We start from the raw sequence: 25,583 nt of genomic DNA, 5'->3' as shown, positions 1-25,583 counted from the left end.
TCTCGTATCATGGTGTCAGTAGCAAACAGGCGGACTCGTTCAAAATAAATAAAAGCATTTAAAAAAAAAGAACAAATGCAGCCTCGGAGACACAATTAACCTAATAGCCCTTCCCTTTATTTGTCATTCCCTGAACAAGATGTTCTGCTTTACTTCCTGTGTCTGCTTCTTCGCGGTGGAACATAGCACAGAAACACGACGTGTGACATTACTTTACTTCACATAACATCAAACATTCATGTTATTAATACTGTACTTTTTTTTAAGATTGCACTTACTGAGAAATTATTTTGTTCTTTTACCAGGACCCAGAATCTTCCCGGTTCAATGCAAGCTCTGGATGAAGCTATGCAGTTGTCCGCATAGTCGGCTGAATCCCGGAAAAATTAACACCACCTCAGTCTTCGGCTAGGTAAGCATTGTAGGCTATTTGTACTGTATAACTACAGCAGTGATTTCCAACCTTTGTGGAGCCAAGGCACACATTTTACAATTGAAAAATCTCACGGCACACCAACAAACAAATATGTCACAAAAAGTGGATACATTAATTACCGTATGTACCAGGCCATCTAATAGAATAGCATTTATTTGTTCTGTCTGTCACTATGCCTTACTGGAATAAATAGATGAAGAAGATACATTCTTTTTTGTAAATAAATAATTTTTTGAGCAATTACATAACATTTTATAATTTCCCACGGCACACATGAAGAGCACTCATGTGCCCTCCCGGCACACTGGTTGAGAATCACTGAACTACAGTATATACAGTAAGTGGATGAGTTACTATTCGCAGCACTAGCAAGCATAGCCAGCTAAATGTGTCACTCTCTAATATTGTCGCCCTCTAACTAATTAACTAATTAGCTAAGTAACTAGCTGCAAACTCACACGCCGAATGAAAGGATTGGCTAACTAACTGCCAACAAAAAGATGAACAAACGAACTAGCTATCTAACAGGCTAACTAACTCCCTGAATGTACGAGATAACCAATTAGCTTAGCTGCTAACAAACAGACAAATAAGCGAACTAGCCATGTCACAACCTAACTAACCGCAAAGAAACAAACTAGGTAGCTAACTACTAATTAGCTCACTAGCTGCAACCAAACAAAATCAGAATCAGAATCATCTTTATTTGCCAAGTATGTCCAAAAAACACAAGGAATTTGTCTCCGGTAGTTGGAGCCGCTCTCGTACGACAACAGACAGTCAATTGACAGAGAACACTTTTGAGACATAAAGACATTGAGAAAAACAGTCACTGAGCAATAAAGGGTTGCTCGTTATCTGGTAATGCCGGTACAAATTTATTATTATAATTTTTTTGACAATTGTGCAAAAAGCCTCAAGCACTTAGAGCAGTTCGAATGACTAATCTCGCAATAGTCCGGTGCATTGACCATTGTGCAAAGGGCGCCGAGACTTCAAGGAGTGTATGCAGTTTAAAGTGACGAGTAGCGCGATAATCTGGGACAATGTCGATTGTGCAAATGTTGCAGATACTCCTCAGTTAGTGTCCAGATGCTACTCTGGCATGAGTGGCCAGTATTGGTCAACAACAGATATGCAAATAGTGCAGCGTGGCGAGACTACTACAGTGTGTGCACGAGTTTTTGTAAAGGGCACATTTTTCAATTAACTTTCCTGAGATAATGCTGGTGTACAAAATTGTAGCCGTTGAGTGTACGTAGCCGAACGTACATTTTTTCCCGTGTGTGTGAAAGTGATCACACTGATCTTATACAAGCTTTCCGGGACGAATGAAAATGAAGGTTGAGCGTGCTCATACATAATGGCTCATTTCCATCAATAATAATTCTCCGTGGTGGCCGTCTGCATGTTGCTGATCGTATCCAGTGCTTGTGATGGAAGATCCGACTGTATTACATTGCCACTGCACATCCGGCATGCTAACAAGCACTAACATGTAAGTACCTGTCTATTCAATTTTGTCTTGAGCGCTTTTGGGTTTAAAAGAGGCCGAATAAGGAGCATTTAAAGTGACTTGCTCACATTGGTGCAACACTTCAACATGCAAGAGAAAGGACATTCACAGGAGAGTTTTAACACTAGAAAACCCAGGGTTTTCTTACTCCTGCTGCAATGCCTAGAGGACAGCCCAAAGGCTCTGTGGTTTAAAATGAACAACTCAACGGCCTACAATAAGCCACCTTTATTTTGATTAGATTAGCGGTACACAGACGTAACACGCGTAAAGAGCTTGACTGATTGTCCAAAGGCCTCTTTACACTCCCGCGGTCGCACGTCCGACAACGGCCGCATTGCATCACGTGAGCGCCGAATTGCCTCGAATTGCCAAACCCTCTGCGTAGTTTGACGCGCGCGCGGCAAATATTGTTGCTGCGCATCGAACGCCGCGGAGATCATCTCTCGTGATGGGTCCGTTTTAGTCACATGCTGTGATGACGTAGTCAGCGTGCCCCTTGGTTCTACATACCATCTACGCCGCCGCCTTCTCGATCGATTTTGCAGCATAATTAAACGTATCATCTGGTCATCTTGGTCCATTTGTTCTAGCAGACACTGTTGCACGGTCACCATTGTTGTTTTGTTCCTTGTTACTGAAAGGAAAGTAAAAACGGCTACCGGAAATGGCCCCAAAAAAATGCAGAGGAAACTCCACCCTGTGGTGTCCTAGCCGATACCAGGCGTAGCGACACCCCCGACTTGGAGTTGAACTGCAGCTTGGAAAAGGAAAGGTTTATCAAAAAAAGTTTTGGTCAACACCACTTTGTGTCATGGGTGTGTGTTCCGGTTGTTGTCTTCCCCCTGTCTCGTACACACCTGCTCCTGAGAGCTCGTCACCACCTGTGCCTCGTTCACCCTAATTACCCCTTGCATTTAACCTCGTATCTCATTCTTTCTCGTCGCCAGTTCGTTGTACCTTCCAGCATTCCTTGTTTCCACGTCACAGACTCACAGTAAGACTAGACCCCTTTCCGATTATCGACCTCGCCTTTTTGCCTCACGTTTTTGGAGACTGTTGCCTTTTTTGATTGCCTGCCTGTGATTCGACCTTTGCCGTATATTAAACCTCTCTTTTTTTAAACTGTCCATTTGTTTTGGAGTTGTGCATTTCTGGGTCCTATTCTCTGTTCCGTTCATGACACCTTGTATGATATTGAAAATAGCATAGGCAAGTTGATGATTATTTTTCATAAAATAATGTCGAAACAGTCAACAGGCCTCCCTCCTATTTCTTCCGTAATCCATATTCAAGTGGCCTTGTGCAAAACTGCCAATGACATTTTGATTTTCCAATATGGTTTTATTTAATTTATTTTGAAGTGCTTCATTGCGGTACGCTTTTTATATTTTTCTTGATAGCACTACATTCATGTGTATATGAATGGTATGGTTTATATATATATATATATATATATATATATATATTTTTTTTTTTTTTTTTTTTTTTCCATAACCATGCAGCACTTTGTGCGACTGTGGACATTGTAAGTGTGCTATATAAATAAACACAGAAAATCCTGGTGAAAACTACAAAATAAGAAAATACGTTAAAAAAATAGATATAAACATTGATGGAAAATGTAAAAGCAGGCCTACTGAGTGTGGTGTGGCGGAAGGGTCGGTTTCGGCGTGAACGATGACTGAACAATAGACCCCAGATGGATAAATAACTTTCTTACGGCACATAGTAGTTTACTTACTCAGTCAACTAGAAAACGAAGATGCAGAAAGTCTACAGCACTCAGCAGGCTTTGGATTTGATCCTGAACCAAGTCAACCCTTGTGACTCTGATGGAGAAGACCTTGCCCTTGAGCTGAGTTCAGACTCAGACATTTCTGCTGGTAAGGTTTCCTCAACATCCTATTTTCATTTGCTGATTATGGCAGTTGTGTTTTAGGAAAAGATGAAAACAATGCTATGCTAAATCAATACAGAGGAAGCATACTTTTCGAATTAGAATTCAAATGCTATCTTTGTGTAGATTTCTAACCTTGGTTTTGGTTTTTCTAGCTCACATCATATTTCATTGCTCACAATCTAAAAAATATGATCACCCTACAGATGAGGAGACTTCACTACCACCAGAAAAGAGGTCGACTGGAGACACACACCGGGCCAACAGAGAAGGCAAAAGACGGCACAGTGTGGCGCGAAGATAAAGTCGGAAGGCATCTCTATCACAGCCCAATTGAATCTTACGCTGCAGATGGAGAGCCAACTGTGTTGGTCAGAAGAACAGTGTCGAGTCTTGGCATGCTTCGAAAAACCTTCGGTGCAAGAACAGTCACGTCACTGCGCTCTGAGTTGATTGCTACAAGTACACATGTGGCAAATGCAGAAAGGAGATGGCGTGGCAGCGCCAAGTATGTTCAGACAATGTAGAGGGTTGAAGAGCTCACTCCACATGCTGCACAGATTTGTGTTTGTATATTTCATTGCAGTAATTTATAAGTAAAGAAGTCTTGTTTTAATCTTGTGCATCAGCAATAAATCCCAACAAGAAATGAAAAACAAACTGTCGACCTCTTAGAAGGGAGAGGAAAATATTTTTTTTTGTGATCACAAAAGTGGAATTATTAAAAATTGTAGCTCGTTGAACACAATGCTGTGAGAAACTATTGTACAGTAGTTCTATACTGCTACCTCTTTCTCGTTACATTACAACACACTGATTTTGATAGAAATTACTGGCTGCACACTTACACAACACTGCATACTTTTTGTTTGATACATCTAATTACAGGTACATGCCCAAATCTCCTTATAAACATATAGTTGCATAACACTTGGTCACACGGACACAACAAACGCACAAAATATCACCACGGTACATTCGGAAATCCAGTCCGACGCTCTCACCGTTCCCCGAGATTGTGTTTCTCAGAGACAGAGTGAGCTCCGTTTTCTCTATCTTTACTCATGAACGTGTTGGCTATAGGCAGGGATACGTCAGTAACTATAAACTATATGTTTATAAAAAGGTCTGGGTGTGTATCTGTAATGGGATGTATCGAACAAAAGTGTATGCAGTGTTGTGTCAGCATAAAGCCAGTAAGCCCGCCTGTGTGGAGTTTGCATGTTCTCCCCGTGCCTGCTTGGGTTTTCTCCAGGCACTCCGGTTTCCTCCCACATCCCAAAAACATGCATGGTAGGTTAAATGACAACTCTAAATTGCCCGTAGGTGTGAATGTGAGTGCGAATGGTTGTTTGTTTGTATGTGCCCTGCGATTGGCTGGCAACCAGTTTGGGGTGGACCCCGCCTCCTGCCCAAAGAAAGCTGGGATAGGTTCCAGCACGCCCGCGACCCTAGTGAGGAGAAGCGGCTCAGAAAATGGATGGATGGATGGAGGTATATGGCACACTGACCTTCGGTTGGGTAAACCTGGTCTGACCCAACCTATCAATACCTACCAATCATAAAAGGAAAAATGGTTTGTCCCAATACTTATTTACATTAGGTGCACATTACTTCATCGATGTTTATAACTCACCAATTAGTGATCATGCGCATTATGGTGTGTTCGCGCCGGTGAACACACGCCTGAAGGCTCTCGAATTAATTTACCAACTTTGCATCCATCTAGGTTGTTGACATGGCAACAAACACAACAAGGTATCCTGAAACACTGATCAATTGGTCCCTCATCCAACAATGGATGAAAATAAGCAGTTCTGTAAGTCCAATGGTAAATTAAATTTGCAAGCAGTGGTGATTAGGCCCTCACGCCCCCGTTTTTCTGGCGAACCCTCAAAATGTTTTTGATCCCAAGCTCCGCCCACATTAGAAGTCATAGGCTAAACATTGGCCGAATTCTGTCGTCGGAGTTCACCTGAAATGGCTGTTTCAAGCCAAAATGACCAACTTCCTGTTTGGTTTTGAGCATGGGTCCTTGAGACATTTTGCTGCATCCTCCTATGATAGACGTGCACTAAATTTCGTGTTAGAGACTGATTTTTTTCTAACTTTCCAGGAGGTGCGAATGAGTGACTTTTTGGGGGGTCGTGTTGTGGACACCTAAAATCCCTACATTTTCCCCAGGATACAGGTAAATGGAGATTTTCAAACGTGATGAGCACCCCCAAAAGGAATGGAACTCCATTCAGACAAGGGCTGTAATTCGTGATAAGTAATCATTGCGCTCCTGTTATTTAGGATAAAGAGCCTCTGCTTGTAATTAGCCCATCTCTACCAAATACCCCAGCACCCCCCTCCATTGCACTCCCGCTTGTTCACTACTCTTCACTCATCATCATCATCATCACCATCAAACATTAGGATTCTGCTCAGCACTGCACTAAGAGAAACGTCCGTGGAAAGTCCATTAGCGGCGCATAAAAGCACTCTGCCTAATTAGGAATACACATCCGCTAATGTTCCGCCGTGGTGAATTGGGATGGACGGACGGGGAGTTGTTTTTATAAAGCCGTCTTGGAGTTAATGCAACAATTTTTTTCTAACAATAATAAAAAAAACAAGGTGAAAGTAAAATATTTCTCAAATATGATGTTAAGTAATGGTTGCCATTTAGTTTGGTTTGACGGATAATAACAGATTGTATTACTTCAAAGTTAGAAAAACGCGCCCTTCCAAAAGTATTGGAACAAATCCTTTTTTGTTGTAGACTGAAAAAAATGGCAACCATTTGAAAAATAAGAACTTTGTTGTATTCTTTTTGCCTTTTTCATTTTAACAGTGTTCCACTTTTTTTTTACACCTGCATGCCAGCTAAGAACAGAATATTTCCATTATTTCTTACGGTAAAATGGTTTCAAAATCCCAGTGTTTGACATCTGGAGGTCTGACATTGGATGGTCCCTGGAAATGGAATATGAATTGAAAAATAATAAAGAAGGGAACAGTCTTATCTAATCCAATTAGTTATTATTCAGTATTTCTTACCTCGGAGCCTTTCATCCTTCTGCTTCTCATGGCTCTTACGTCTCTCTCCTCATCTCTCTATTATCCAATCATGCATTTGTGTGAACCTCTTAACCCTCTGGAAGAAGGCACAAAGGCTAGAATACTGGCTTTCTGCAGCTAATTGGATAGACAATTGCCTTTTTTTTCTTCCACCTCCTGGTTTTATTGGTGCCTCATATGGATGTATTCCATTTCTTTTTCCATGATTATTCTTGTTTTGTAAATTCCAACATACTGAATACTCATTACCTAAAGGTGTTCTTTTCACAATTTTCAACAATGACTTTAGTTAAAATGTTCTCGTAAACCCATTTCCGAATGAGTTCCAATTGCCTCGTAACAGAAAATTGGATATTCCTGAGGTTACGAGGTCGGCTCGTGATTTGTTTGACATTTAGCTCAATTACTGAAACTGGGTCTCGGTCCAGAGTCGGCTCTGGACGCCGCCTACATCCACCCAAAAACTGGCAGCGAAAGCCATTGGCCTTTTTTGACATTGTGCGGTTGAAAGAAGTCAAAACTTGTGGCAGCAGTCTGGTGCCAGACACGGCTGTAATGGGAACAAATTTTCCCTGAGAAAGAGACCATTAATCACTGTTTACACAGAACATCTGAAATTATGAGATGTGGAATTTTGAAGAAAGCTTAGTTCAAGCTATCTACACCGCTTTCTTTCTTTCTTAGTGACTATATTATTAAACTAAATACACTGTCAAACAGGGAATGGGTATCTTGCCAAAGCACCCCGCCTGCTCACTTCATCATTTTGTGAGTTTAATTAGCAGTGGTGTTGGTGACGTTTTCAAACCAAAAACAAACATATTTTTAGTCATTGTGTAATCATATGAGGACAAAATAACTTCAGTTCTAGAAAGAATCACTCGCGGCCTTTAAGTTGAAGTGAGTTTCGACGCGGTTTGTTGCAGATAGATATTTGAGTAAATTAAGTGATTGGTGATCTGAAAAGTAATCTTGGATCACAGTGACAAAAATAAGCACAGATCTAGAAAGCCTTCATCTAGGGCTTTAATTTGATGTTCCGAATGTCTTGTGTGTTTTGTTCCAAGGTTTTTGATCCTTATATGGGAGTTTGATCATCGTGATTGGTGACATTACGTCGTCAAATGAGGACATAAATCCAAAATAAGTGCATCTAGAAAATCTCAATCACAGGTTTTAATTTCATGTGTGACTCAATGTGGTTTGTTGCAAATACTTTTTTTTTTTTTTTTAACCTTAACCCTGATTAGATTTGACCTAGGCGGTCCCCTGAAAGTCAAGGTCAGTCACCAAACAGCAACTAAGTATCTAGCGTCCTACAATTTTTACACCAAGTTTGGAGATGAGCAGATTAGAATTGCAGAGAAATTGAGGAATTTTGTGTTTGACATATTTGACCTTGGTGTGACCATTTACTTGGTCCTTAACCTTGATGCTTTGGCCCGTGAAAACCGCTGAAACCAAATAAACTGTAAGGAGAATATCGATCTTTAGTTGTTGATTTTTGACCATGCAAGAGTGAAATAAAAAGCAGTGTTTCTCAAAAATACTGTGTTATGGTGGAGGGAATCCATTAAAATTATCATTTGACCATCTGTGCCCGACATAAATCCTTGTTATGGTCACCCTGCAATTTCATTATAACTCTTATGTGAGGCTGTCAATGCCTTTCGGGAGGAAGAGTAGTGGTTGGGAGGGACGCAGGAGAAAAAAGAAAATGCAAAGTCATGACAGGGCTATAAAGAACGGTAGCGGCAGTCAATGATCCATGGTGTGCCATGACTCAGCGGTATCAATCACGACTCAGCGGTTCAGCAAAGTACGATGTCGCATGCGAATGGACACACAGGACTAAAGGTTAGAGTGTAAGTAACTCCGAAAAAAGCTACAGACAGCAAGATGAAGAAGCAAGGAGTTTGTGACTTAGCAAAACTGTGATTAAAACACATACTAGAAGGTTACCAGGGCAACCAGACCACCAAACAGTCAAGTTCAGTGGTTCTGTACTTTTTTTAAGCTTACGTTAGCAAAAACCTGTTGTGACCCAATGTCCTTAATTTGGACTAAACGGTGAAAAGGTGTTATGTTAGGTGAGCCCTTGGAAATTGTAACAGTCCGACAGTTTCAAGGAAAACCATGTCCGGAGTCCTAATTGATGAAAAATTTATATAATCATAGGTTGATTTTTGTATATTCTTCCATAACATTATGCGTGTCTCACACTTGTTACTTGCTTAAAACTGGCTATCTATTGAGTATGTTTGTGATTGGGGCATTGTTCCTGTTTGATTAAATCAGAGGATGCTGAAGTCAGAGAGGACCTTCTTTCTGGGACGTGAGAAGAAAATGGTAGTCAGATAGAGCAGCGGCCTCCAAGCTTTTTTTGTGCCACGGACCAGTTTCACGTGAAGGCCTATTTTGACGGACCGACGTAAAAACTAATTACATAAATTGTTACATAAAACTCACTGTTACGCTGAATGTAGTTTTAGTAATTAGTGGGTCTCTCTATAACGAGCCGGTCCCATTTGGGGGTAATCTTTTTTTCTTTCAGTAAATTCTACAGGCTTGTCCGTTCGTGCCGAGTCTATGTGCCGAAGCAGTTTTGATGCCTTTATTACCTCATATGTGAGTCTGTTGCCACATATTACAATGAGCGGCTTGCGCGTGCAAAGTTAACTAGCAATAAACCTGAACCATAAGTAGGACTACTGATATTGTCTGTTCAACAGCTTCCTTTTTCTTTGCAGGCTCTTCTGTCTTATTATCTAACGTGTTCCCCTTTTCAAAGAAGCTCTCCAAAGATGTTTGTTTTTTACTCCTTTGGCTAGCTAGCTTGTGGACTTACTTTATTCCTGTCTCGCGTTACTGAGATGAGTTTTGACAGAGGCGCAGGTGATTTTCAAAAAGATAACTTCTTTTTGACCCTAGTTTCAACCCTAACTCCAACTCCAACCCCTGACCGTAAAGGCTCTTTTAGACTGCACTTGGTTTTCACGGCATGCACCATGGGTTAGGGTACAGAGACGACTTGCATGCCTGTATTTGACGCCGGTTGTTCAATGAAGTAACTTGGTGCCTTTTCCCACTGATCTGGACATACATTAGGCCGCAGCTCGGCATTATGGATTTGTCATTGTTACAACAGAAAGCCCTGGCAATACTTACAATGAGGAGGAGACAAGTAACAGCTAAAAAAGGAAATGGGTCCATCTGATTCTAATGGCACAGCAAGATCTGGGGCAGTTTCGGCTCGTTGGTGTGCTTCAGCTCATGAAGACCGCTTAAGCATGAACTTCAGGTTGTGCAGGGAGCAGTTTCTTTATTACCGCATCACGGGATGACATTTGTCTTGAGTCGCAGAATTCGGGAGACCGGGACACTGCATTTCATGTGACACTAACCCAAACATAACCTTCTAACCATAACCCCTAACCAAAGCTACAATCCTAACCCCAAACAAGGAACCATAACCCCTAAAACCTAAACTCTTAACTCCAGAGCCCCAAACACTAACCTTAACCCCAACTAAAACCCTTACCCTAACGCCTTCAAAAGTGTTTAACGCAGACTATTTTTTCTTAGTGGCTGGCGTCACCTTTAAAAACAACCACTCACCCCACTTCATCTTCTTTATTGTTTTTTTCTTCCGATATGAACTCGTCTTCTCTGGCATCCCACTCACACTGTGTTGTCCGTCTTGCTGCAACTTCTTTTCTTTTTCAGTTTCCGCGGGGAAACAAACCTCGAATAATATCTTACATTTTTCATTCCTCATCTCGGCTGCTCTTTTTTCCTTTTTCTTTTTACCCTCAATTTGATGCCTGGAGCCAAAGAACATCACGGGATTCATGAAACGTGCACACACCGCGGAATGTGCGATTACAGCCACTCCCTTCTCGCGGCTTGGGAATCGACAGATGCGATCGTACCTCCGTCTCTGCAGAAAAACCCTTTGTCATTTTTTTTGGGGGGGGGGGCAAATTTTACCATCTCGCTCATATTTCTGTGTTTCCTCTCGCTTGTCTCATTTGGTGTTATCACTCCCTCCCTCCTCGTGTCACCGTCGTTCTTTCCAGGCCTCCTTCTTCTTTTCTATTTCCCTCCCCGGATGCTCAGAGGAAATTCTCTCCTCTCCTCTCCCGAGTCTTATTCATCATTGTCGGTGTCTTTCAACTCGAGAATGCACAGTGAGACTGCAGACTAAAAAACGAAAATTCAAGAAGCAAAATGTGTGTAAAGTTTTTTTTTTTTTTTTTAATAATTACCATTTTTGGGTAAAGATTTGCCTCAAACGTGCAACAAAGGATTGACTCCACAAGTGTGTTTTGGTTTTGCTTTGGCTCATTTGTTTGACAGACAGGCACACTTATATCCAGAAATATCTATACAGTGCTGCAAGGTGAAATATCACTCTGAAAACACCTTCCTGTTCCCTCGCCATCTTCAAAGCGTGAGTAGGTTTGCTTTATGGCCTAACCGTGAACCCAAATCTCTAACCATAAACCTAAACCTTAACCATGAACTCAAATTTGTAACACTAACCCTGAAACCTTAACTCTTGCCCGTACCATTTACCCTATCCCGGAACCATAACCAAGTACCCTAACCCTTAACTCAAACTATGAACTGAAACTCCCTTACCATAAACCCAAACTTCTAACCCTTACCATGAACAATGAACCACAAGCCTAATCGTGAACGTCATAGATGGGCTAACAAAACTCACATCAATGATATTGTAATTATAAACCTTTAAACAACTTATATTTGAACACAAGCAGTAGCAACACATGCACACAGGCGTAAATTCTTTCTCGTATGCAAACAACTCTTTTTACAACATAGTTGCAGTCTTTTCTGTGTTTCACCATCAAATATTAGTATGTCTTTCTGTATTATACTGCCCCAGGTGGCTAAGGTGTGCTCACCAGAATGAGCAGCACAATCCTCATGATGAATCCTCATGATGCAGAAATGGTTTAATTTTTTACATTCAATTTAACTTTATTATGATGTTTTTTTTTCAAGTGCAATACTGTAGAGTGCTATTTGTCTGTGTAAAATACATGTTATGTGGGCTGGAACGGATTCATTAATTTTCCATTCATTTCACTTAGGAAACATGATTTGCGATTTGATTTTTGAGTTACGAGTGTGCTCATGGAACAAATCAATCTCGTAAGTTATGGCACCACTGCATTATGCAACTTCTGTTTACACTTGCATGACAGTTTTACTTTAACTCAAAAACCTCTGAGAGCAGAAATGGCCAGACAGCAATGAGACAGGAAGAATGTAGAGTACAGCGCTCTCCGGGCGGGGAGGATTGATAAATGGACTTCATGCATCGTCAGATGAGCTAAGATGATGGATGGCCATGGTTTACAAGACAGCAACATGTGTGGAACACACCAGTCAACTTTGGTGTGCCTTTGCCATGAAAACCAGCCAACATGAAGGGTTTTAGCTGTCTTTAATCCAGATACCCGTATTGCATTGTAAGAGAGAAAGAAAAGTGTATATATATATATATATATATATATCTCTATGCTATCATCTTTCTTCAAAGTGTGGGATGATTCATAACCACTAATATGACATTGCAGTCTGGGTTTTAGTATGCATGACAATATCACATCATCACAGATGTGTGGCATTCAAGCAGAATGGATTCATTTGATGTGTAATCAGAACGATTTTTATTGCAAAAGCGCAGCCGCTAAACAACGTAATTTAAACCAATCTTTTGTCTCCTCAGTGAGCACAGAAGGATACCTTCGGGGGCAAAATGCCAGGACTGAGACAGACAGCTTTGGGATTGGCAAGTCTTTTTCTTTTGCAGATAATTCAATGAATCCGGGAATGGCCTGTGTATCTTGTCTGGGTCTCAAACTCCTTGACATTGTCGTTGGTGTAACGGTCAATGATGCTACAAGAGGGTGTACAGTATGGTTCTTATGGATTCTTAGTGTAACGTCTCAACAAAGGTTTATTTTCTATTGAAGCAGCTCTAAATAGACATTTCTGCCTATTGTGATAATAAAGGATTGTGATACTCCCTAGATGAACGCATTTCTTGTTGACACATCCTACAGAATCTTTTTTTAAAAACCTTTTGAGGTAATGCACCAGATTACCATATTTGGGTATTTCTGTATGCTCTAATTAGCATTGGGAGTGTGCGTCTTCCACTCATGAAACAAACTCCTCCCTCAAACAGACACTTCCCCTTTTGCATCAGAAAAAAACTGTAATTATTCATTCATAAATATGTTGTTCTCACTCGAACATAAAACAGTTTACTTCTGAGCCCATTGCTAACCAAAACAGCAGCACATACCAAAGCATATAGACAGTGCCTCGGTTCAATTGGAGTGGAAAGGCGTATGAGTGGCCTCTGTAGCATTACAGATAATATTGTGTTATGCAGAGACTGCATCTTTAAAGACGATTCACCAGTAGACTCTGACGTGGTCACCCCACTATGTTGTGTGCGTCCAAATTTATGCTGTTGGGAGCAACGCAACTTATTTGTTTCACCTTGTCTGCCTCTTTCTTGACATTTCGCTGAATTTATCCCCAAGTTGGGGGACTCTAGTCACTCGAGTCAGACTCAGTTCACCAATTTTAGAACTTGGGACTTGCCGGGCTAAAACTTATGAAAGTCTCATCTTGACTTTGACTTGATGCTCAAATTAAACATTAACAACACGACTTGACAAATCTTGTCTCGTTACATTTGAAAATCTGCATTTTCAAGATAGTGTACCATTCGTTTTGGCTTTGAAATCACTTTTTAGTATGTATTGTCCTGAGTGTGAACCGAGCGACCAACCAGTATGTTGGGATGCAGCGTGCAGATGCCAAGCTCATTAAGCAAGTATCATGGAGGGAGCACTAAAGATGAGTACATTAAAGTGATGTTTTTCAAGAAATCGAGAAAAAGAATGGCTGCAAGCAATGCTGGTAACTCAAATACAGTATAACAGATACAACAACAACGTCGTCTAACTTCATCCGTCACTGTAAAACGCTCAAAGACAGGTAAGACACGTTAACTTCACAGTTTAGCTCACCGATACCTGGTCAATCATGAACTAAGTTTCATGTCAGTTATGCGTTTAATTGAGAACACAATAAAGTAATTGACCATACGGAAAATGTGATTGTGAGTGTATTGTTAGAGCCGACAATCGCAAGTAGACAACCTGAGTGTCTCGTGTGAATCTATGTTGTCATTGAGCGAGATTTTATGACTGATGACTTGCTTAAACCAAATCATGACTTGATTTGCTTTAAATTTAGTGGAGGATTAGCTTGATTTTTTTCACAGTAAATTGGGACATCAAGGTTAGGACTTACGGTACATATGACGTACAAATACAGTATGTGACTTGCTCCCACCTCCGGTTGCCTTCAAGTAAGACACCAACAGGCCGTTAGAAATAAAAAGATCAACTTTGCGGACAAGACCAAAAGACAATATAAGCCTTGTCCGGGAACTGAATCATATTGTTAAGTTCTAATTGAGGAAAATGTGACGCCGCCGTCATTGCGTAAGCTGTCGCGCACACCGAGACGAGCTGGGTTGGCAAGTTCTACTCTTGAGGGCGGTTTATAACCCTTTGCTGATCGGGCCACTGGATTGGATTCCCACTGCCGCGGCTTTGATAGCAGCATGTAAAAAAAGGAGGCGGGCGGTGGCGTGTAGACATTTGGCACCAGCACGACGACAGAAGAGCATGTCGGAGCGGGAGACATTGTGGTTTTTCTCTTCTCATGGATATATAATCACTTTAAAGAGGATGTTTTTTCCCCCTGCAGTTTTGGCTTTGATGCGCAATCAGATTTGGGGCTGCACTGTAATTCCGCGTCTTTGTGTGTCCCACTAAAGTCTCCCTGTCACCCGCGTTTGATGTGGCGGCACACTGGCACATTGTTCCAGCTATTGTGCCAAGCAGAGGGGCGGAGGCTGGGGACGGAGATAGATGAAGGGCAGGCTTGATGTGGCACGGAGGCCCCAGTCAAGTTGGGGCAATCTGGTTGTAATTGACATCCACACTGGCAGATCTGGAATTGTCATTAGAACAAAAGAGGGGCACCCGGGGTCTGACGATATTCCGGAATGACCTCCAAAACTTTGAGATAGGTGTACAGAGAACCTCCACCTACTGTATTTGCTGTTCAATGTTCACAAATTATTATTTTTTTCCTTTTTTTTCCTGTGGAACCTATCCTCACCCATTTATTTTTTTGCTCTTTCTGCATTGCCCACAGATGCTACAAGTCCTGGATAATAGGAAAGTAGTATTATTGTCAAGAACGTTTTGTTGAAGTAATACATCACGACTGATAGACTACGATACTTTGTATGTTGGGGATGAGCCAAGTTAAGCCTGGGTTGTTAGTGGAAGTTACAGAGAGTCTTCCCTTTATATGGATATAAACGCCCACTTTCAGTACATTCAGAAGGTAGACTCCAGCTTGGTTTTGCGCCTGTTGGTGCCCTAAATCCTCACTGTCTTCGACCAGCTGCCTCCTTTCCAGCTAGCCAGATGGCTACTTAGTCGGATGGCTACATAGCCACGCTGTGTTGGATCAACTTTCTCCTATTCGTTCTGCAGAGGTCGCCGTCCACCTCGGCGATGGCTCCTTTTAGGATTCGGTTGTGACGCTGCCAGGAGTATCCAAGGAGCTTCTCGGGCTAGACTAATGGACGCCTCCTTGCGCAGAGCTCTCGGTGGAGGGTTCCAAGCTACAGCTGCGTACATGTGCAGAAACTATGCGCACGCATTGGCCATATACAAAGGCGAAAAGTCGTAATTTTATTATTTTTTTTAAAGTAAATGCGGCATGGCAGAAGTTGCAGCTCTTGTCAGAATGAAGTAAGTAGTATAATATTCTTTTTGTTGTGATTTGAATCTGAAAATTCTGATTCAGTGTTTTTTTTCGGCAAACTTGAATGCCAATTTGAGTCACCACCGATTCGTGAACATCCCTGGTAATTACGGGACAAGCCAAAAGTCACAACACAACAACTGTTGTGTTGTATGTGTGCATCTGCTATTCCTTGACCACATGCGAGGGCATTACAGTACCTTAATTGCTCCATTTTTTTTCCACTTCACTCGAGATGCACCATATCTGAAGCTCTCTCGTAAATAATATGATGGCTTGTAGCATTGCCAAAAATCGACCAAGCAACGGCTCCTAACTTGATAAACTCAAACTGGGACAGTGTTAAAAAAAGCTAGCTGTTTTATCTGTGCTGTGTCGTCATCAGAAATACCATACGTTCATGTTTCTAATTATTAATTTTTTTTTTTCGATTCCATTGCGCTCACGTTATCTCGTCTCTGCCTGTTTATCTTCAGCAGTGACTGAAGCTCCTCAGGGAGCACTATGGATAAAAAAATTTTTGGGATGACATTCAGTGATGAGCTCACTGTTATTATCAGTTGAAGTGGAGCAGGCAGCAAAAACAAGCAGGTCAGCCTATCACGTTTCTAATAGTATAACTGGAAATGCATGGTGGCAGACAACCACATTGCATTCTGCAGTGCATCTTTTGGATTTTCTCACGCATCCCAAGTGAATTAAAACAGCGTTAGAGGAAGGAGTGTTGCTGAACCTAGTGGGGAAATTGCTGGATTGCAGTTTAAGGGACTTCTCAGATGTGACCCAACATTTCAGAATTCGTCAAAATTGAAACACGCCCTATCAGATTTTGCCCATGTTGAAATCTCAAGTGCTATAATGGGTGAATATGTACAGATTAAAATTGCAACGTGTCTCACACAAAAAACATTGACAGATGATCAACTTCAAATTAAATAAGCAAAATTACCATAACTATTTTTGCAGTATGAATGCCACAACATTTTGCATGTCATTAGTCTGTAATCTTTCAGTCCTGCTGTTGCTGTGCAGATTTTTCTGAAACTGTGAAATTCGCTGTTATTTTTATTGTTTCTGATTTAGTTAAATTCCATTTTAAAAACTGTAGCAAGATTTTATTTAATATACAAGACTGAAAAACCTTTACAATCCTCATTTTATTCTTATTTAATTTTGCGTTTATTGTTGTTGTGTTTAATGTTTATTTGTTTAGTTAGTTAATTAGTTTAATTAATTTCATGAATATTTTTTTAACATTTTACAAATTTAAAAAATTTAACATTTATGTTTCATTGAATTATTTCATTACATTTTTAAAAAGTTTAAAACATTTTAAAAATCTAAAACTATTTTCATGCAAGGTATTTCATTATTTAATTTGATATCGAATTGTCCATTTTTTAAAATTTAGGTCAATGGAATTTTTTTTGAAATTTGTTTTATTTACTTGTTTAATTACTTTCATGTTTTATTTTTAAAATGTAAATGTAAACATTGTCATGTCATTGTCTTGTCAATGCAATTAAAACAATCATAATCGAATTTGTTTATGTAAATTTGTTGTTTTATTAATGTTTTCAATTAGGAAACAATGATCAGAACATGTTGAGGACATTTTAAAAAGTAACTTGCTTGTGAATCGAACTGGCGCCCTTCAAAGTACTGGGCACGCACTTGAACCCTGAGGAGTGTGTCATTACAGCTGGGATGCATATTGAAAGTGCTAAAAGTGAGGAAAATGGTGACTGTTTTTTCCCCCCCCTTGACAGTTGAAAATAAGATGGTGCCGGCACATGCTTGATGTCTCATAGAAAGTCAAAGCATTGGGAAAATGTCACCTGTAACAATCAGCCATGAGTGTGCCGTGCGTGTGTGTGTGCGCGCGTGTGTGTGGGATCCAATGGTTCAATGGAACGTTGAAAATAGAAAGTCGCGAACGTGTGGCACGGAGATAAAAGACGATGACGAGGCGGTGAAAAAGGAAGTGCAACAGCTATGACGGCCAAACACAAAGAGCATAAATGAGCCAAAATGGAGAGAGGGAGAGATATAGAGCGCAGGAGAAAGAAGGTACGAAAGAAAGAAAGCGGTGAGGAGATTGATGGAGCCAAAAAGCCGATTTCTTGCTTCATCTGCTCTGCATTACTCTGCAATCAGCACACACACACACACACACACACACACACACAAACACACACACACATTGCAATTAACACACACGCACACACACACACACCCACTGCAATTCAGGTGCAGGTTACTGATCAGACGCTGTCATCAGCTACACGCTCTGCATACTTGTGTGTGTGTGTGCGCGCACACACGATTTGATAGGGTGAAAGGAGCTCATCCTTGCATTTTTCTTGAAAAATAGAAACTTTTTCCAGTGATTTAAATAGGATGTCAAGTTACAGTATGTGCCACCCAAAGGAAGAAAACCCTTCCCACACACATGCACACACACAGTACAATGGAGGTGAAGGAGGTCATCCTGGCATTTTCTTGAAATGTAGAAAACATTTCCCGATGATGAAGATTACATGTTATGTACCATACGATAAGAACACAAACATACTCTAATTGGGATGAAGGAGCTCATCCCAACATTTTACTGAAAAAAATAAATAAATAAATATCATCGCAATTAAGGTTAGATGTCAGGTAATGTGTCACACAAGGATAGAAAGACAAGGAAAAAAAAGACACTCTCTAATGGGTTGAAAGGATCTCATCCTTACTGGAAAATCTTAATAATGTCTCAGCGAATGAGGTGGGTTGTTACATTGTGTGCCACACTGACAAAAAAAAGACCGGAATAAATGCACACACACACACACACACACACAGTTAAATGGGGTGACATCTTGTCTTAGCATTTTTCTTGAAATATTAAAACTTCCTCACGATTAAGTTATGCGCCGCATAAAGACAGAAAGACAAGAAAACACACACACACTGTGGCACATCATTTAAAGGAAGATCTATGAAGGTGGACAGCATTTCTTACATCCTCAAATGAGGATAGAAATGGAAAATGACACTCTACATTTGTTTTCTTTTAACTTTTGATAATAATTCAACCTTAATCAATAAGTGTATTTTGAAGGCACCTCCCAGTAAGAGTACACTCCTCCCTAAATGGCCTCACACGACTCCCATAACAACATCTACACTATGCGCATGTTAATGCTCTCAAGGAGTTGATGTTATTGATGCAATCAGCAGTAGTGTCTCCCACACAAATGAAGCGTCATTCATAAGTGCCGCCAATCAGCCAGTTGACTTCATAAGCCAGCAAGGCATCAAAGAGGCTTTCAAACGCCTCATGAAAACAGCCGGCATTGCTTGAAAAAATATATACAAAAATTGGATGTGAGCGTAATGGCAGTCGCGGACATTATTAGGCCTCGCAGGATTTTTTTATTTCATAGGACAGAATGATTGTTTTTGTTCCAGTGTGACAAAGAAGCCATTTAGTTAATGCCAAGCTTCGTGTGAAAATAAGACGTTTAGGTTTTTGGCATGGCTTCTGATGGGAAAAACATCTCTTTGCTCCCAAATATTTTCCCACCCACAAGTTGGGACGAGCCAGACGTTGACCCGTAGTTGAGTGTTTTTCACTGTTTAGACTGAACGCCAACGCCAGCGTTTTGAAAAACATCCACTTTCACACCTGTTTTCAAAATTAGCAAAACGGCGTCATATAAACAGGAGACCAGAATGACACATCCTGTTTTCAGGGTTGACTGACCCTTAAAGGAGACATAATGCCTTCTTTTGTTTCAATTCATACCAGTTTCCTGGTGTCTTTCCTTCCCACACACATTTCTATCTTGCGAAATGAGCCTGTTTTGAGAGTGCGGCTTCGTGTCATGCAAGTGAGCGATTGTACAACACCGCCCCTCAACTGCTAAGCCAATGGCGAGTATGGCTTTTGTCGACATGAAAACCTGGGTCGAGCTATGTGATTCAGCAACGACAAGCGAGCCCAGAGTGTGGGGGGCTGGGGGGAAGCAAGCACCCTTAAAGACAATACAAGCATTTTCACTCGTGGAGGCAGCACTTCATACACTACACTGTGTACACATCACCAACGACCTCATTACCTCACCCACCGCAACCCACCACGTCATCTTTTGAGCAATAATTATATGCCTGTTATTGGAAGCTATTAACTAATGCTTAGCTGTGCACCCAGCAAAACTCAATGCAGCTCTGCTTTTGGCTTTGACATGAAACAGATCCCTCAATTAGATTATGTCCGGTGTGACAAATAAAATACTTGCCGGACAACAGCAATTGCTTTCAACACAAAAGACGCCTCTGTTCCGGCTCTGCCGCTACCTTCGAATCGTGTGCGTTTACAACACTGGTCCTAGTACAGAGTGACTGAAGAAAAAATATTTTAATTGATCATCAGTGTCAGAAAGAAATTTTGATTTGAAAATCAGGTGCAGCCGCCTGTGCCTCTGTACACAAGTCAAATGGCACGTGTAATTTGTAAAAAAAAAAACTAAACAAATGTAATTGGAGAGCTTCTTCAGAAACGGTCAAATTATGAGACAGAGGAAGAGCATACCCGTTTCCAAGAAGAAGGAATCTATATTTAAGAGATCATATCAGCAGTCCTACTTTAAATATGGGCTTGCAAATGAGGCAATAAAGCCTACAAAACTGGTAAACAAAAGTACAAAATACCTTGCTTCCATTTCCAACATCCTATCTTTGTGAAGAGGGATTTTCTGCAGTGACAAAACAAAAATACGGAGTAGACTGTCATTACCTCCCGTTACCCAAAGATGGGACTGGCTCGTTGAAGGGAAACAACCAGCACCCCCACTAATTTCGACAACCACATTCAACATAATGGTGAGTTTCATTTTGGATAATTAATTTTTTTTGTTTTTTGTTACTATGATCCAATTGGAAAATTTTGCTTGCGTGAAATCAGTCTGTGGCGCAAGATAGGTCTGGGACCCCCGGTTTACAGGCTGTGTCTAGTCTAGTCTATTTCAGGTGAGGCAGTGTTGCCTTTCGTCAGATGTGAACGATGAAAAATCAATGACAATTCGACATGGCTGATCGTTTAACAAGGAACAGGTGGCAGGACGTGATTGCAGGCGAGGAGCTGATTGGTTTCGGGGCACAAAACGCGAGCGAGATGACAAGGACTGATGCAGCACAGGTGCAGGGGGAGGGGGTAGAAAAACAGTGCAGGGTTAAATAGACTACAGCTGTGTCTTGATTTAGGGGGTGCGCCCTTCGAATGAAGGTTACGTGGTACATGTAGGAAAACCATGTCTTTGTGAGATGTTCTTCATTGAGTCACATGCGCCCACCATTACCTATATACCTCACAATGCTAGCTTGCTACATGTTAGCAGTGCAAACATAAATTGTAGGGCTTTAAGGTCCCCTGAAGAAGCAGTGCCTCCATAAAACAAGAAGGCTGACCTGAAGGCCGTTTATGACATTATCATCCTTCAAATCCAGGCTCCAAGAGGCTGCCAAGAATAGAAGCGATATGTCCTCCAAAAAGCTGCATTTGAAAGAGTATGTGAATACAGGCCTTCACACTGTATTATTACTTCATCTGCCTGCATTTGTGGCCTCCGGTGGTTCAATGGGTGTTGACGAAGGATTGTAGCAGGATTTGGGCTGCATTTGAAGGAGCCTTTGAATCAGGGGTCACCAACAGCGCATGGTCGCCCGCGAGGACCACTTAAGGTGTCCGCGAGGCATGTTCTAAAAATAGCACTGGTCACGAAATGTTTTTTTTTTTTGTGTGCTTAAAATTTGGAATCAGAATTGCTTACATTAATGTAATTTTTAAAATAACGTCGTATAATATAAAAAATTTAAAAAAATATATTTTATGTATAACGAACTCTGACCGCAAGTCAAAGTTGATGTGTGCGTGCGGTCACCTCACCGCTTACCTGATACAGTCCAGTTACTCTTTGTCTTTTAAAGAAAAATGTTTGTGTCTTATTTGCGGGACGACTGTTGTAATACCAAAACGGCACAATGTGTAGAGATACTTCAAAACTTGTCACGAAAGCTTCAATGCGAACTACCTACCCGGCAGCGCGTTACGGACAGAAAAGGTCCGTTTGTTAAAGGCAGCTTTAGACAAACAACAGACTTTTTTCACGAGACCGGTAAAAAAAAAATCACAGAAAGCAACTGAAGCCTCGTTCAGAACTTCACATTTTTAGATAAAGAACAAGAAAGCCTTTTCGGATGGGGAGGTTTTCAAAGAAGCTATGATGATTGTTGCTAACACAATGTTCAAATATGAGAAGCATGGTCCCAACTTGGAGCAAGTACAATGGCTAGACGAGTGTCATCTATGTCGTAGAACGTAACAGAGCAACTGGACCAGGATCTCACGACATGCAGGTGGTTTAGCATTCAGTGTGACGAGTCGGTGGACAGCGCCAGCACAGCTCGGTTAATGATATTTATCCGAATGGTGTTTGATGATTATTCTACAAAAGAAGAACTCCTGGCACTTCTGCCACTTAAGACAACAACAACAAGGAGAATTGACATCTACAGTGTGGTGAAAAGTTTCTTCGTGGAGAAAAAGGTGCCATTAGAGAAGCTGGTGTCGGTGACAACAGACGGACGGGGCCTCAGCCATGACAGGCCGGCATGCCAGCTTTATTGCGCAATGCAAAGGTGATCCAGACTTCCCGAAGTTTCTCCACTACCCCTGCATCATTCACCAGCAGGCGATATGCGCAAAAGTGACCGGCTTTGATCATGTGATGACCCCTGTCGTGAAGATAATAAAACCGCTCCAAATCCAAACAACACAGGATGTTTCGTGTGCTATTGGAGGAGTTGTCCGCAGAATATGGTGACCTGTTACTTCACACAGAAATCCGATGGCTCAGCAAGGAACGAATTCCGCAGCGTTTTTTGTCACTTCTGAGTGAAATCAAATCGTCCATGCAGTCCAAGGGGGAAGACGCATTGCTGCTTGAGGACATAGAATGGACACTCGCGTTTTTAACAGATTTGACTAAGAAACTGAACCATTTGAATCGTGAGCTGCAAGGTAAATGTAAGACCGTCGCTCACATGATAAGTGCAGTAAATGCATTTAAAGCAAAAGATGAAACTTTTTTCGGGGCATTTACAGAGCAAAGAAATGCTGCACTTTCCCTCTCTGCGGTCAGTGTGAGATGACAATGCTTCTGCACGTGCAGCTTTGGATTAAGCAGTAAAGAAGTACTCCCAAGTCATAAACAGACAAGGAGAGGAATTTGAAGACAGGTTTTGTGACTATGATCAACTTGAACCATGTGTGTCATTCATTACAAATCCCTTCATGCAAGTAGACATGACAACCACTGCTGAGCAGCTAGGTGCTTTGTTGAACTTGGACGTTGGGCAGATAGAGATAAAAATCCTAACTCTACAAAATGACCTCCACCTCAAAGCCCATCGGTTTGGTGCAGACTGAAACCTTTGGTGCCTTGTGGACAAAGAAAAGTACAGTTGTGTATGCACAGCAGCTATGAAAATTGCCTGCTTTTTTTTGGTTCAACCTATCTATGTGAATCAGCCTTTTCCAACATGAACTTTATCAAGAACAAACACAGAACACACCTGACTGATGCACAGTTACAAGACTCACTCAGAGTTGCAGTGTCAAATTATACACCAGATTACAACACACTGGTGAACAGAATGCAGTGCCAGGCCTCCCACCAACATAAATGAGCAGACAAATCACGAAAACATCATATCAATAGTGCATTACGAATATTGCACAAAATGTTGCCACATGTTCAGAATGGACTTTATAACTTGTGACAAGAAGATGGATGATGTCTTTGTCCTAAAGATTTGATAGATAGATAAATGTTTCTTGTTTAAACATGTTTTTCTTACCATTATTGTGGAAAAAATTACCATTGATATGTGAGCAGTCTCTTCACATAGTGTTACTACTACTGCTATTCTTTTTATTAATTATTACGACTATAAAGTGATCCGTGCAGTTTTGTTATATATAAGTTTGCCGTAAACAGGTCATATAGCCCTTCACACTGCTGCTCACGACGTAGCCCACAGCCTTCTCCCAGCACTACGAGTCTTCTGCCTTCAAATGGTGCCTCTGAAATAAAACGCAGCAAGCAAAGACTCTTGCAGTGTGTCATGAACGGAACAGAGGCTAGGACCCAAAAATGCACGAGACCGAAACAAATGGACTGTTTCAAAAAGAAAGGTTTAATATACGGGCAGAAGTCGGTACACAGGCAGGCAATCCAAAAAAGGCAACCGTATCCAAAAACGTGAGGCAAAAAGGCAAGGTCGATAATCGGAACAGGGTCTCGTCTTACTGTGAGTCTGTGACGTGGAAACATGGAATGCTTGAACGCGACGACAAGGTACAACGAACTGGCGACGAGAGAATGAGACACGAGGTTAAATGCGAGGGGTAATTAGGGTGAACGAGGCACAGGTGGTGAAGATGCTCTCAGGAGCAGGTGTGTACGAGACAGGGGGAAAACAACAACCGCAACACAGAGTGTGGGTGACCGGTCAGGATAGTAGTGGTGTCCTCCAAAAAGCTACATTTGAAGAACATTAGTACTTTATGCCTTCAAGTGCATGTTCAGTGGGTGTCTGTGCAGGATAGTCTCGGTGTGTCATGAAAACTGCAGTTGAAGATGCCTTCGACAATGAATTATTGCATCATTGCCTTCAAATGTGGCCTCCATTGGGTTGGTGGTTGCCTGAAAAGATCCAAAGTTCCAGTGAATCCTCCTAATTCAAAACTGCATTTGGGCTGCTGCTGATGGCACCCAGAGTTATGACATTTGCCTTCAAATACGGCCTCCAAAGGATACAGCACGAAGAATCTTGGGACATGGATGACCATAATGTATTGTTGCAGTGTTACTCCCAAAAAGAATTATTTGAAGTATTTGAAGAGCCTTCAAATTAGGCCTTCACTCGGAATTATTTCGTCTTCTGCCATTAAATGTGGCCTCTGGCGGGTTGACGGATGGCCACGAAGGATAACAACAGTATATCCTCCAAAAAATTAATTTTGGTAGCCCTCCAAAGGCTGCAGCAACAAGCAAAGAATACTAGGATATGGGGAGCCTTTGAATTAGGCCTACACACTTATATATAACATCTTCCTTCAAATGTGGCCTCCAAAAGGATGCAGCACCAAAAATCTGGTATGGTGGTCGTGAAATATAGTAGCCGTCTTCTTGTCATCGGAAGGACCCTTCATATAAGGCCTTCACACAGAATAATGGCAATGTCCGCCTTCAAATGTGGCCGCTCCCTCTAATTGGAACAGCCTTTCTTTATTGTCCTTGAAATGCAACCTCTAAAGGATGCGGCCCTGGAATTAGGACACAGCTTATTTTTTTTGTACAGCTGCACAAGATCACTCAATTTAGTCCCAGATGTTTATTTCCAGCTTGAGTACTTCAGTGTTGCCTCTGCTCGTCATCCTTTGTGAACATACCCCAAAAAATATCCCCCACGCAAACTCTTCTTCCACTTGTTTACCAAAAAACTAGAAGTCATCTGATCAGGGTTTTCTGTCATTATCGGAGCTGAAATCCCCACAGCGGAAGCGAACAACATTGCCTGACCTCGGCGTGTACAGTTCAACCGGAGCTAAAGCAAAAGAACAACAGCAACTTATGCAAGACAAAATGTGTTTCAATTCTCAAGAGGCTCAAGTACTATACCTGTAAAAACAAACAAAAAAAGGCAGGGGGCAG

General features: G+C 41.3%; 1 protein-coding gene across 1 annotated transcript in view; it reads left to right on the top strand.

Annotated features, from left to right (window-relative positions):
- The first annotated feature begins 399 nt into the window (after window positions 1-399).
- trps1 (trichorhinophalangeal syndrome I) overlaps window positions 400-25,583 on the top strand; it is a 171,739-nt gene continuing 146,555 nt past the window's right edge. The window contains exon 1 of the mRNA XM_061664806.1: window positions 400-412. The gene's annotated coding sequence lies outside the window, so the exon portion shown is untranslated. The remainder of the gene's footprint in view (window positions 413-25,583) is intronic.

The sequence above is a fragment of the Phycodurus eques genome, chromosome 20 (assembly GCF_024500275.1).
Source record: "Phycodurus eques isolate BA_2022a chromosome 20, UOR_Pequ_1.1, whole genome shotgun sequence".
Classification (NCBI taxonomy): domain Eukaryota; kingdom Metazoa; phylum Chordata; class Actinopteri; order Syngnathiformes; family Syngnathidae; genus Phycodurus; species Phycodurus eques.
The sequence above is the reverse complement of the archived record's forward strand: the minus strand, read 5'-3'. Positions and strand labels throughout refer to the sequence as shown.